The sequence below is a fragment of the Eleutherodactylus coqui genome, chromosome 2, assembly GCF_035609145.1.
Source record: "Eleutherodactylus coqui strain aEleCoq1 chromosome 2, aEleCoq1.hap1, whole genome shotgun sequence".
Taxonomy (NCBI): domain Eukaryota; kingdom Metazoa; phylum Chordata; class Amphibia; order Anura; family Eleutherodactylidae; genus Eleutherodactylus; species Eleutherodactylus coqui.
Window position 1 is genome coordinate 293,884,004 of NC_089838.1, and position 14,144 is coordinate 293,898,147.

A 14,144-nucleotide genomic window follows, 5' to 3' on the forward strand; every position below is an offset into this window, starting at 1 on the left:
CAGCAGGCTTGCGCAAAATTCTTTCTTGCCACTGTGTTGCCTCTTACATCACCACTGTATTCCTGTCCACAAGTGTACTGGGTCTCTGCTGGGGGTAGTTGTCCTAATTCATACGCAGCCAGCTAAGTGTTACAGCTGGCTTGCGCAAAATTCTTTCCTGCCTCTGCTGTGCGTTCCGTAAGCGAAGTCAGCCTCCAACCACAGGCCAATAAGCGGCACATTTAATTACAGCGTTCTGTTTCTGCACTACTGGTAATACAGCATGCTGAGGGGTAGGGGTAGGCCTAGAGGACGTGGACGCGGGCGAGGACGCGGAGGCCCAAGTCAGGGTGTGGGCACAGGCCGAGCCAGTGCGGTGGCCAGGGGTAGAGGCAGGGCCAGACCGAATAATCCACCAACTGTTTCCCAAAGCACCCCCTCGCGCCATGCCACCCTGCAGAGGCCAAGATGCTCTAAGGTGTGGCAGTTTTTCACAGAGACGCCTGATGACCGACGAACAGTGGTGTGCAACCTTTGTCGCACCAAGATCAGCTGGGGAGCCACCACCACCAGCATGCGCAGGCATATGATGGCCAAGCACCCCACAAGGTGGGACGAAGGCCATTCACCGCCTCCGGTTTGCACCACTGCCTCTCCCCCTGTGCCCCAACCTGCCACTGAGATCCAACCCCCCTCTGAGGACACAGGCACGAGTGCCTACCGGCCTGCACCCACACCCTCACCTCCGCTGTCCTCGGCCCCATCCAGCAATGTCTCTCAGCGCAGCGTCCAGACGTCGCTAGCGCAACTGTTTGAGCGCAAGCGCAAGTACGCCACCACGCACCCGCACGCTCAAGCGTTAAACGTGCACATAGCCAAATTGATCAGCCTGGAGATGCTGCCGTATAGGCTTGTGGAAACGGAGGCTTTCAAAAGCATGATGGCGGCGGCGGCCCCGCGCTACTCGGTTCCCAGTCGCCACTACTTTCCCGATGTGCCATCCCAGCCCTGCACGACCACGTCTCCCGCAACATTGTACGCGCCCTCACCAACGCGGTTACTGCCAAGGTCCACTTAACAACGGACACGTGGACAAGCAAAGGCGGGCAGGGCCACTATATCTCCCTAACGGCACATTGGGTGAATTTAGTGGAGGCTGGGACAGAGTCAGAGCCTGGGACCGCTCACGTCCTACCCACCCCCAGAATTGCGGGCCCCAGCTCGGTGCTGGTATCTGCGGCGGTGTATGCTTCCTCCACTAAACCACCCTCCTCCTCCTCCTCCAACGCAACCTCTGTCTCGCAATCAAGATGTGTCAGCAGCAGCAGCACGTCGCCAGCAGTCGGTGTCGCGCGGCGTGGCAGCACAGCGGTGGGCAAGCGTCAGCAGGCCGTGCTGAAACTACTCAGCTTAGGAGAGAAGAGGCACACGGCCCACGAACTGCTGCAGGGTCTGACAGAGCAGACCGACCGCTGGCTTGCGCCGCTGAGCCTCCAACCGGGCATGGTCGTGTGTGACAACGGCCGTAACCTGGTGGCGGCTCTGCAGCTCGGCAGCCTCACGCACGTGCCATGCCTGGCCCATGTCTTTAATTTGGTGGTTCAGCGCTTTCTGAAAAGCTACCCACACTTGTCATACCTGCTCGGAAAGGTGCGCCGGGTCAGCGCACATTTCCGCAAGTCCAAGACGGACGCTGCCACCCTGCGGACCCTGCAACATCGGTTTAATCTGCCAGTGCACCGACTGCTGTGCGACGTGCCCACACGGTGGAACTCTACGCTCCACATGTTGGCCAGGCTCTATGAGCAGCGTAGAGCTATAGTGGAATACCAACTCCAACATGGGCGGCGTAGTGGGAGTCAGCCTCCTCAATTCTTTACAGAAGAGTGGGCCTGGTTGGCAGACATCTGCCAGGTCCTTGGAAACTTTGAGGAGTCTACCCAGATGGTGAGCGGGGATGCTGCAATCATTAGCGTCACCATTTCTCTGCTATGCCTCTTGAGAAGTTCCCTGCAAAGCATAAAGGCAGACGCTTTGCGCTTGGAAACGGAGGCGGGGGAAGACAGTATGTCGCTGGATAGTCAGAGCACCCTCATGTCTATATCTCAGCACGTTGAGGAGGAGGGGGAGGAGCATGAGGAGGAGGGGGAAGAGACAGCTTGGCCCACTGCTGAGGGTACCCATGCTGCTTGCCTGTCATCCTTTCAGCGTGTATGGCCGGAGGAGGAGGAGGAGGATCCTGAAAGTGATCTTCCTAGTGGGGACAGCCATGTGTTGCATACAGGTACCCTGGCACACATGGCTGACTTCATGTGAGGATGCCTTTCTCGAGACCCTCGCGTTACACGCATTCTGGCCACTATGGATTACTGGGTGTACACACTGCTCGACCCACGGTATAAGGAGAACCTTTCCACTCACATACCCGAAGAGGAAAGGGGTTCGAGAGTGATGCTATACCACAGGACCCTGGCGGACAAACTGATGGTAACATTCCCATCCGACAGCGCTAGTGGCAGAAGGTGCAGTTCCGAGGGCCAGGTAGCAGGGGAGGCGCAGAGATCAGGCAGCATGTACAGCGCAGGCAGGGGAACATTCTCCAAGGCCTTTGCCAGCTTTATGGCTGCCCAGCAAGACTGTGTCACCGCTCCCCAGTCAAGGCTGAGTTGGCGGGAGCACTGTAAAAGGATGGTGAGGGAGTACGTAGCGATCGCACGACCGTCCTCGGTGACGCCTCTGCCCCCTACAACTACTGGGTGTCGAAGCTGGACACGTGGCTTGAACTCGCGCTGTATGCCCTGGAGGTGCTTGCTGGTCCTGCGGCTAGTGTCTTGTCAGAGAGGGTGTTTAGTGCGGCTGGGGGAATCATCACAGATAAGCGTACCCGCCTGTCAACCGACAGTGCCGACAGGCTTACACTCATCAAGATGAACAAAGCCTGGATTTCCCCAGACTTCTCTTCTTCACCAACGGACAGCAGCGATACCTAAGCAATACGTAGGCTGCACCCGCGGATGGAAGCATCGTTCTCTATCACCATCAAAAACGGGGACCTTTTTGCTTCATCAATCTGTGTATAATATTCCTCCTCCTCCTGAAACCTCACGTAATCACGCCGAACGGGCAATTTTTCTTAGGCCCACAAGGCTCAGTCATATAATTTTTGTAAACAATTTTTATACGTTTAAATGCTCATTAAAGCGTTGAAACTTTCACCTGAACCAATTTTTATTTTAACTGGGCTGCCTCCAGGCCTAGTTACCAATTAAGCCACATTAACCAAAGCGATTAATGGGTTTCACCTGCCCTCTTGGTTGGGCATGGGCAATTTTTCTGAGGTACATTAGTACTGTTGGTACACCAATTTTTTGGGGCCCTCGCCTACAGTGTAATCCAATTAATTTTTTGCCCACCTGCATTAAAGGTGACGTTACATCAGCTGTGATGGGCAATGCAATGGGATATATTTATGTACCGCCGGTGGCTTCCTGGCACCCACCCATGCTGTGGGTCCACAGGGAGTTGTAACTGCATGTGTCCACTTCTAAAGAACCCCAGTCTGACTGGGGCATGCAGTGTGGGCCCAAGCCCACCTGCATTTAATCGGACGTTACCTCAGCTGTGATGGGCACTGCAATGGGATACATTTATGTACAGCCGGTGGGTTCCAGGGAGCCACCCATGCTGTGGGTGCACACGAAATTCCCATTGCGGAGTTGTACCTGCCTGTGACTATTTATAAAAAACAGCGGTCTGACTTGGGCATGCAGACACCTTGACAGAATGAATAGTGTGTGGCACATAGGTTCCCCATTGCTATGCCCACGTGTGCAGCTCCTGATGGCGGTGGCACAGGATTATATTTCTCATGGCTTCTGTACAGCATTGTGGGCTATCGCCCCGCCCCTTTTAAAGAGGGTCGCTGCCTAGCCGTGCCAACCCTCTGCAGTGTGTGCCTGCGGTTCCTCCTCATGGCAGACAAACTTATAAATAGACATGAGGGTGGTGTGGCATGAGTGCAGCTGAAGGCTGCGCAGGGACACTTTGGTGTGCGCTGTGGACGCTGGGTCGTGCGGGGGGTTGGGCAGCATGTAACCCAGGAGAAGTGGCAGCGGAGTGTCATGCAGGCAGTGATTGTGCTTTGTTGGAGGTAGTGTGGTGCTTAGCTAAGGTATGCATTGCTAATGAGGGCTTTTCAGAAGTAAAAGTTGTTGGGAGGGGGGGGGCACTCTTGCCGCTATTGTGGCTTAATAGTGGGACCTGGGAACTTGAGATGCAGCCCAACATGTAGCCCCTCGCCTGCCCTATCCGTTGCTGTGTCGTTCCCATCACTTTCTTGAATTGCCCAGATTTTCACAAATGAAAACCTTAGCGAGCATCGGCGATATACAAAAATACTCAGGTCGCCAATTGACTTCAATGGGGTTCATTACTCAAAACGAACCCTCGAGCATCGCGATAATTTCGTCCCGAGTAACGAGCACCCGAGCATTTTGGTGCTTGCTCATCTCTAATTATGTCGCTAGAAAAGGAAAGAAGTTCAGATTTTTTTTTAAGTAGGGAGGAACAAATGAAAATGAAGGAGGGCTGCAGCTAGAAGGAGGTAAAGAATATATGGCACCAGGATTTTATAATCAAAAAGTCACAATATTGTCAAAAGTGGGATTTTTGTGCAAAAAAATGCGACTTATTTTTTTTCATGCCAGTTTCATCCCTTTTTAAAGGGAATCTGTCAGCTTAAACTCGCTGCCCAAACCACAGACATGATGTTACAGAGCAGGAGGAGCTGAGCAGATTTATATATAGTTTTATATCACTATAGTTGATATTTTTTCATTTACATCTCCTCATATTCTGAGCTGAAGAGTCCAATGGGCGGAACTATCAGTGATTGACAGCTGTGTATGACTATACATACACGGGTAGCTGTCAGTCACTGATAGCTCCGCCCACTGGACTGTTCAGCTCTGAATGTGCAGAGATATAAATAAAAATACAAGTTATACTGAATTTTCCTCATAAAACTATATATCAATCTGCTCAACTCCTCCTGCTCTATAACATCATGCCTGCTCTTTGGATAGCACTTTGACCTAACGAATTCCCTTTAATTGTGGGCTGGGCTTAGCAGCAGGGGACGTGCCAACCTGCTTACTGTCACATTTACTGTATTTTATGCTAGAACATAGATTTTTATGACTTATATGGCGTAGATTTATTTTTGTGGAGGATGACCTGAGATGTGCCTAATATATTCAGAATTGTGTGCCTGTTAATGCATTAGTCGGATCTACTGATTTCGGCCTGCAGATCATCTTATTATCACTGCATGTCTTGTAACACTTGATTATTGCTGTTCCAGGGCCAAAATCCCTTCTTAAAAGATGAAAAAGACAATAGCAGAAAGGTCTGTAGCACCGATCCCGCTCCAGAAGCCAAGGGATCAGGGCAGGTGCCATGCTGTAGCCTCGCCAACTCAAATCAGTCTTACGAGAAGCAGGTAAAAGAGGAGGAAGATGCTCCATCTGGACAAGACATCGGAGAGGAGAACGCAGAGGATTGTGATTATGCATGTGAAGCCTTGGACTATGCAGAGGTTGATGCACCTCCGTATAAGAAGACGAAGATGGCGTAGTCTGTTATCATCCATAAACATTCTTCCATGTTCTAGAAGACAATAAATATGTTCATTCCATCCACTCCTTTGTATTCTTTGTAACTGTAGTAGTTCAGAAGCTGAGATACATGGTGGCATATTTACTCAGACATTCTCACTCGAAGTAAACATTGTCCATGGCAAAGTGCGATAAATGTATTAGAGGGAACCTGTCGCCAGCTATAGGCACTATGAACTAAGTTATGGTGCTCATAGAGCAGGTTTCCATGAGTCCGAGGATGTAATCGTTATACATATCTAACGACCCATTCCCATGCTGTCGCCCTCAAAAGTTGGCACTCGGACTCTATGGTGGACTCAAAGCTGCACACTGTGTGCAATCTCCTTGGGAGTACACATGCACATGCTGCAGCTTTGAGTACGATGTACAGTCTATGCGCTGACTTTTGGGGTTGACAACGTGGGACTGGGGAGCAGGGTAAGTATGAAATGTACATCCCGAACTCCTGGGAACCTGCCACATGAGAGCGCCATAACGTAATTTATGGTGCTCATAGTTGGTAACAGATTCCCTTTAAGATGCTCAAGCCTCTTAATACATTTGTCACATCTGGTGGCACTGTCCTTCTGCCACAATGAAGCCTACATCACCTACAAGCTGGCATAGGCTTCAGCTATAATTTATGCCAATTTCTGGCATAAATTATACTAAATGTAATGGTCCATGCAAGGTTATGCCCCCTAACACTAGGCCCTGTTCATGTTAAAAAAAAATAGCAGCGCCTGGTGTTAACTCCCAAAAAGTTATAATTTTTTTATACCAGAACCCTGTTTTTTTCCTTTAAAAATTTGCATAGAATCACTATCAAAAAGTTGTATGTACCCCAAAATGGTACTAATAGAAACTACAACTCGCTCTGCCAAAAAACAAGCCACTGCATTGAGGGTTAATATACAGGGGGTGGACAGAAATATGGAAACACCGCACGAAATGCATGGGATTTTAACCATTAGCACTGAGCTGCCCTTTTTGACCCCTGCTTGGTGAAACAGACATTACTTTAGGAAACTTCTTTTATGGGACATTCGTGAAAGAAAATTCCAGCAGTAATCAGCCATCATATGTTTATCCCATCGTCCCCGATAACGATCTTCCATGGTCCTAATGTCTTGGTTAGAGATGAGCGAGCAACAAAATGGTCGGGTGCTCGTTACTCGAGTCGAACTTCCCGCGATGCTCGAGGGTTCGTTTCGAGTAACGAACCCCATTGAAGTCAATGGGCGACCCGAGCATTTTTGTATGGGACCTATGCTCCGCTAAGGTTTTCATTTGTGAAAATCTGGGAAATTCAAGAAAGTGATGGGAACGACACAGCAACGGATAGGGCAGGCGAGGGGCTACGTGTTGGGATGCATCTCAAGTTCCCAGGTCCCACTCTTAAGCCACAATAGCGGCAAGAGTGGGCCCCCCCCCAACAATTTTTACTTCTGAAAAACCCTCATTAGCAAGGCATACCTTAGCTAAGCACCACACTACCTCCAACAAAGCACAATCACTGCCTGCATGACACTCCGCTGCCACTTCTCCTGGGTAACATGCTGCCCAACCGCCCATTTCAGTAATAGTAGCAGTCAAGACAGGCCCCAGTAACAATTCTAAAGCAGCAGTATAGGGGAAGCACAGTATTAGTTCCATTTCAGTAGTAGTAGCAGTCTAGACAGGCCCCAGTAACATATCACTAGCAGCAGTATAGGGGTAGCACAGTATTAGTTCCATTTGAGTAGTAGTAGCAGTCTGGACAGGCCCCAGTAACATATCACTAGCAGCAGTATAAGGGGAGCACAGTATTAGTTCTATTTCAGTAGTAGTTGCAGTCTAGACAGGCCCCAGTAACATATCACTAGCAGCAGTATAGGGGGAGTACAGTATTAGTTCCATTTCAGTAGTAGTAGCAGTCTAGACAGGCCCCAGTAACATATCACTAGCAGCAATATAGGGGGAGCACAGTATTAGTTCCATTTCAGTAGTAGTAGCAGTCAAGACAGGCCACAGTAACATTCCCGTTGCAGCAGTTTAGGGAGATAACAGTCTCTTTCACATTTCAGTAGTTGCAGTATAGACAAGGCCCCAGTTACATTTATGTAGCAAAAGTGTAGGTCAACCCCACACACCTTGCTGTACCATGAGTGCAGGCGGAGCCCATAAAAATTATTAGGATTACACTGTAGGCGAGGGCCCAAAAAAATTGGTGTACCAACAGTACTAATGTACCTCAGAAAAATTGCCCATGCCCAACCAAGAGGGCAGGTGAAACCCATTAATCGCTTTGGTTACTGTGGCTTTATTTGTAACTAGGCCTGGAGGCAGCCCAGTTAAAATAAAAATTGGTTCAGGTGCAAGTTTCAATGCTTTAATGAGAATTGAAACGTATAAACATTGTTTACAAAAGTCATATGACTGAGCCTTGTGGGCCTAAGAAAAATTGCCCGTTTGGCGTGATTACGTGAGGTTTCAGGAGGAGGAGCAGGAGGAGGAGGATGAATATAATACGCAGATTGATGAAGCTAAAAGGTCCCCGTTTTTTATGGTGATAGAGAACGATGCTTCCATCCGCGGGTGCAGCCTACGTATTGTTTAGGTACCGCTGCTGTCCGCTGGTGGAGAAGAGAAGTCTGGGGAAATCCAGGTTTTGTTCATCTTTATAAATGTAAGCCTGTCGGCACTGTCAGTTGACAGGCGGGTACGCTTATCCGTGATAATTGCCCCAGCCGCACTAAACACCCTCTCTGACAAGACGCTAGCCGCAGTGCAAGCAAGCACCTCCAGGGCATACAGCGCGAGTTCAGGCCACGTGTCCAGCTTCGACACCCAGTAGTTGTACGGAGCAGAGGCGTCACGGAGGACGGTCGTGCGATCGGCTACATACTCCCTCACCATCCTTTTACAGTGCTCCCGCCGACTCAGCCTTGACTGGGGAGCGGTGACACAGTCTTGCTGGGGAGCCATAAAGCTGTCAAAGGCCTTGGAGAGTGTTCCCCTGATCTCCGCGCCTCCCCTCTCCCCTGCTACCTGGCCCTCGGAACTGCGCCTTCTGCCACTAGCGCTGTCGGATGGGAATTTTACCATCAGTTTGTCCACCAGGGTCCTGTGGTATAGCATCACTCTCGAACCCCTTTCCTCTTCGGGTATGAGAGTGGAAAGGTTCTCCTTATACCGTGGGTCGAGCAGTGTGTACACCCAGTAATCCGTAGTGGCCAGAATGCGTCTAACGCGAGGGTCACGAGAAAGGCATCCTAACATGAAGTCAGCCATGTGTGCCAGGGTACCTGTAAGCAACACATGGCTGTCCTCACTAGGAAGATCACTTTCAGGATCCTCCTCCTCCTCCTCAGGCCATACACACTGAAAGGATGACAGGCAAGCAGCAAGGGTACCCTCAGCAGTGGGCCCGGCTGTCTCTTCCCCCTGCTCCTCCTCAGGCTCCTCCCCCTCCACCTCCTCTTCCTCCTCCTCAACGCGCTGAGATATAGACATGAGGGTGCTCTGACTATCGAGCGACATACTGTCTTCCCCCACCTCCGTTTCTGAGCGGAAAGCGTCTGCCTTTATGCTTTGCAGGGAACTTCTCAAGAGGCATAGCAGAGGAATGGTGACGCTAATGATTGCAGCATCGCCGCTCACCATCTGGGTAGACTCCTCAAAGTTTCCAAGGACCTGGCAGATGTCTGCCAACCAGGACCACTCTTCTGTAAAGAATTGAGGAGGCTGACTCCCACTACGCCACCCATGTTGGAGTTGGTATTCCACTATAGCTCTACGCTGCTCATAGAGCCTGGCCAACATGTGGAGCGTAGAGTTCCACCGTGTGGGCACGTCGCACAGCAGTCGGTGCACTGGCAGATTAAACCGATGTTGCAGGGTCCGCAGGGTGGCAGCGTCCGTGTTGGACTTGCGGAAATGTGCGCTGACCCGGCGCACCTTTCCAAGCAGGTCTGACAAGTGTGGGTAGCTTTTCAGAAACCGCTGAACCACCAAATTAAAGACGTGGACCAGGCATGGCACGTGTGTGAGGCTGCCGAGCTGCAGAGCTGCCACCAGGTTACGGCCGTTGTCAGACACGACCATGCCCGGTTGGAGGCTCAGCGGCGAAAGCCAGAGGTCGGTCTGCTCTGTCAGGCCCTGCAGCAGTTCGTGGGCCATGTGCCTCTTCTCTCCTAAGCTGAGTAGTTTCAGCACGGCCTGCTGACGCTTGCCCACCGCTGTGCTGCCACGCCGCGCGACACCGACTGCTGGCGACGTGCTGCTGCTGACACATCTTGATTGTGAGACAGAGGTTGCGTAGGAGGAGGAGGGTGGTTTAGTGGAGGAAGCATACACTGCCGCAGATACCAGCACCGAGCTTGAGCCCGCAATTCTGGGGGTGGGTAGGACGTGAGCGGTCCCAGGCTCTGACTCGGTCCCAGCCTCCACTAAATTCACCCAATGTGCCATCAGGGAGATATAGTGGCCCTGCCCGTCTGTGCTTGTCCACGTGTCCGTTGTTCAGTGGACCTTGCCAGTAACCGCAATGGTGAGGGTGCATACAATGTTGCGAGAGACGTGGTTGTGCAGGGCTGGGACGGCACATCGGGAAAAGTAGTGGCAACTGGGAACCGAGTAGCGCGGGGCCGCCGCCGCCATCATGTTTTTGAAAGCCTCCGTTTCCACAAGCCTATACGGCAGCATCTCCAGGCTGATCAATTTGGCTATGTGCACATTTAATGCTTGAGCGTGCGGGTGCGTGGTGGCGTACTTGCGCTTGCGCTCAAACAGTTGCACTAGCGACGGCTGGACGCTGCGCTGAGAGACATTGCTGGATGGGGCCGAGGACAGCGGAGGTGAGGGTGTGGGTACAGGCCGGGAGACGGTTGTGCCTGTGTCCTGAGAGGGGGGTTGGGGCACAGGGGGAGAGGCAGTGGTGCAAACCGGAGGCGGTGAACGGCCTTCGTCCCACCTTGTGGGGTGCTTGGCCATTATATGCCTGTGCATGCTGGTGGTGGTGAGGCTGGTGGTGGTGGCTCCCCGGCTGATCTTGGCACGACAAACCTTGCACACCACAGTTCGTCGGTCATCTGCACTCTCAGTGAAAAACTGCCACACCTTTGAGCACCTCGGCCTCTGCAGGGTGGCATGGCGCGATGGGGTGCTTTGGGAAACAGTTGGTGGATTATTCGGTCTGGCCCTGCCTCTACCCCTGGCCACCGCACTGCCTCTTCCAACCTGCCCTGCTGCTGCACTTTCCTCCCCCTCTGAAGACCTGTCCTCAGTAGGCTTAGCAAACCAGGTGGGGTCAGTCACCTCATCGTCCAGCTGCTCTTCCTCCGAATCCTCTGTGCTCTCCTCCCTCGGACTTACTGCCCTTACTACTACCTCACTGATAGACAACTGTGTCTCATCGTCATCGTCCTCCTCACCCACTGAAAGCTCTTGAGACAGTTGCCGGAAGTCCCCAGTCCCCAGTCTCCTCACCCGGATCCTGGGAACTTTCCAAAGGTTGGGCATCGGTCATGAGAAACTCCTCAGGTGCTAGAGGATCCATTTTTTCGCACTCAAGGCCGGGACCCGAGAACAGTTCCTGGGAGCCTGCCTGCTCTTCTGAATGTGTCATTTGCTGGGAGGGAGGAGGCTGGGAGAAGGGAGGAGCAGCAGCGAGAGGATTCAGGGATGCAGCAGTAGGCAGCGTAGAAGACTGGGTGGTGACGGTGGATAGTTTGCTGGATGCACTTTCTGCCATCCACGACAGGACCTGCTCACACTGCTCAGTTTCTAATAAAGGTCTACCGCATGGACCCATTAATTGTGAGATGAATCTGGGGACCCCAGAAACTTGCCTCTCTCCTAATCCCGCAGCAGTCGGCTGCGATACACCTGGAACAGGAGCTCGGCCTGTGCCCACACCCTGACCTGGGCCTCCGTGTCCTCGCCCGCGTCCACGTCCACGTCTTCTAGGCCTACCCCTACCCCTCAGCATGGTGTATTACGAGTACAGCGGAAACAGAACGCTGTAATTAAATGTGCCACTTATTGGCCTGTGGTTGGAGGCTGACTTCGCTTACGGAACGCACAGCAGAGCCAGGAAACAATTATGCGCAAGCCTGTAGTCAGACCTAGGTGCGTATGACTGAGCTACTGGAATTCACAGGGCAGAACCAGTCAAGTGGCCAAAGGCCAGAGGTAGGCCTTAAGTATTTTGCTTCAATTTTTTAAAATGGTGAGATGAGCTCCTACCTTCTCCCAATGGCAGACAAAGGTCAATGAAATTCACAGATTTGAGGAGTTGTCGAGCTGGGCAAATAGAACACACAAACAATTTGAGAAAACTTGGGGCTCCTGGCCTGGAAATCACTCTGCTACTCACAAAAAGACCACAACGGAATAAAAGCTAATTCTTTGACACCTTTGATGTACCTAGACTCACCTAAAACATTATATAGCTATAACTGTTTGGGTTGTAGGCTCATTACTGACATGTCTCATTCCATAAACTTAACACCGCCGGAGACGCTAGATGCGCTTATTCCTACCCCTTTCCCTTCCCCATCACCTCACAAATCCCCCCCCACCCCGCCCCCCGCACCCCTCCCCACCCCTCCTTTTATTATTTTTCTTGTTAAAATAAAAAAAACAAAAAACTTTTTTGATGCTGTTCAGCTAAGATTGTATGTAGATCTCAACGCATGTAACATTATAATTGTTGATATTACTTTGCTTCTGTCAATAAACAAAGAATAATAAAAAAAAAAATAAATGGTGAGGTGAAAAACCACACAGACACCGTATGCAGCGTATATATGTATACTCTTTCCCTCTGGCGGGATGACGGCGATCATGTAACAGACACAGCAGAGCCAGGAAACAATTATGCGCAAGCCTGTAGTGAGACCTAGGTGCGTATGACTGAGCTACTGGAATTCACAGCGAAGAACCAGTCAAGTGGCCAAAGGCCAGTGGTAGGCCTTAAGTATTTTGCTTCAATTTTTTAAAATGATGAAGTGAAAAACCAGACAGATACCGTATGCAGCGTATATATGTATACTCTTTCCCTCTGGCGGGATGACGGCGATCATATAACGGACACAGCAGAGCCAGGAAACAATTATGCGCAAGCCTGCTGTAACGCTTAGCTGGGTAATAATGAGCGACTACTACCCCCAGCAGACACGCAGTAAACTGAAGACGGTCAGAGGCAGCCCAAATATAGTATTTTTTTCCAATTTTTGGGAAAAAGCCCACTGCCTATATAGCCTGTATATGGATTTCCCTGTTGGAGGATGACTGTGGTTATTGAAAGCACAGTGCAGCCAGAAAAAATTATGCACAAGGCTGGGTATTAATGAGCCACTACTACCCCCAGCAGACACACAGTAAACTGTAGACAGTCACAGGCTTAGCTGGGTAATAATGAGCGACTACTACCCCCAGCACACACGCAGTAAACTGAAGACGGTCACAGGCAGCCCAAATATAGTATTTTTTTCCAATTTTTGGGAAAAAGACCACTGCCTATATAGCCTGTATATGGATTTCCCTGTTGGAGTATGACTGTGGTTATTGAAAGCACAGTGCAGCCAGAAACAATTATGCGCAAGGCTGCAGTAACACCTAGCTGGGTAAAAGTGAGCGACTACTACCCCCAGCAGACACGCAGTAAACTGAACACGGTCACAGGCAGCCCAAAGATTTTTTTTTCCAATTTTTTTGAAAAAGCCCGCTACCTATATAGCCAGTATATCTCTTTCCCTGTACCACTGTCCCTGCCTCACCAGTACTGCCCCTATACTCAGTAAAATGACTGCAGACTGAGGACGCTATGGTCTGCACGCCTGATATACAAAAAAAATAAAAATGTGCAAAACTGCTAAAAGCAGCCTCAACAGTACTGCACACGGTCAGATGTGGCCCTAAGAAGGACCGTTGGGGTTCCTGAAGACGAAGATAATAGCGTAACACTCTCCCTATAGCAGCTACAGCAGGACGGCACCTTCCCTAATGTCTCTCAGCGTGCATCTGTGGCGAGCCGCGGCCGGCCCCAGTTTATATACTCGGGTGTCACCTGATCTCCCCAGCCACTCACTGCAGGGGGGTGGGATAGGGCTGGAACTTCACAGGAGGAAGTTGTAATGCTTTCCCTGTGTTTCTATTGGCCAGAAAACGTCACAAACTTTTCTGGGAAGAAAATGGAAGTGACTCGAACACCGCGTGGTGCTCGTCTCGAGTAACGAGCATCTTGAGTACCCTAATACTCGAACGAGCATCAAGCTCGGACGAGTACGCTCACTCATCTCTAGTCTTGGTGAAATCTTTCACCTTGTTCTTGGCTGAAATCACCCAAATTATGTCGAAAACGGTCCAAGTGGCTGTGAAGGCAGTGAACCTTAATGCTTCTATTACATCCAGGATCTCTGTAATTGTTAAGCATATTGTTTACTAACTCAGCATCATTTGGTGCTTTGTGGTTGCCCAAAAGGTTTTTAACAACCCAAATGAATGACATCCATGCACTGCACT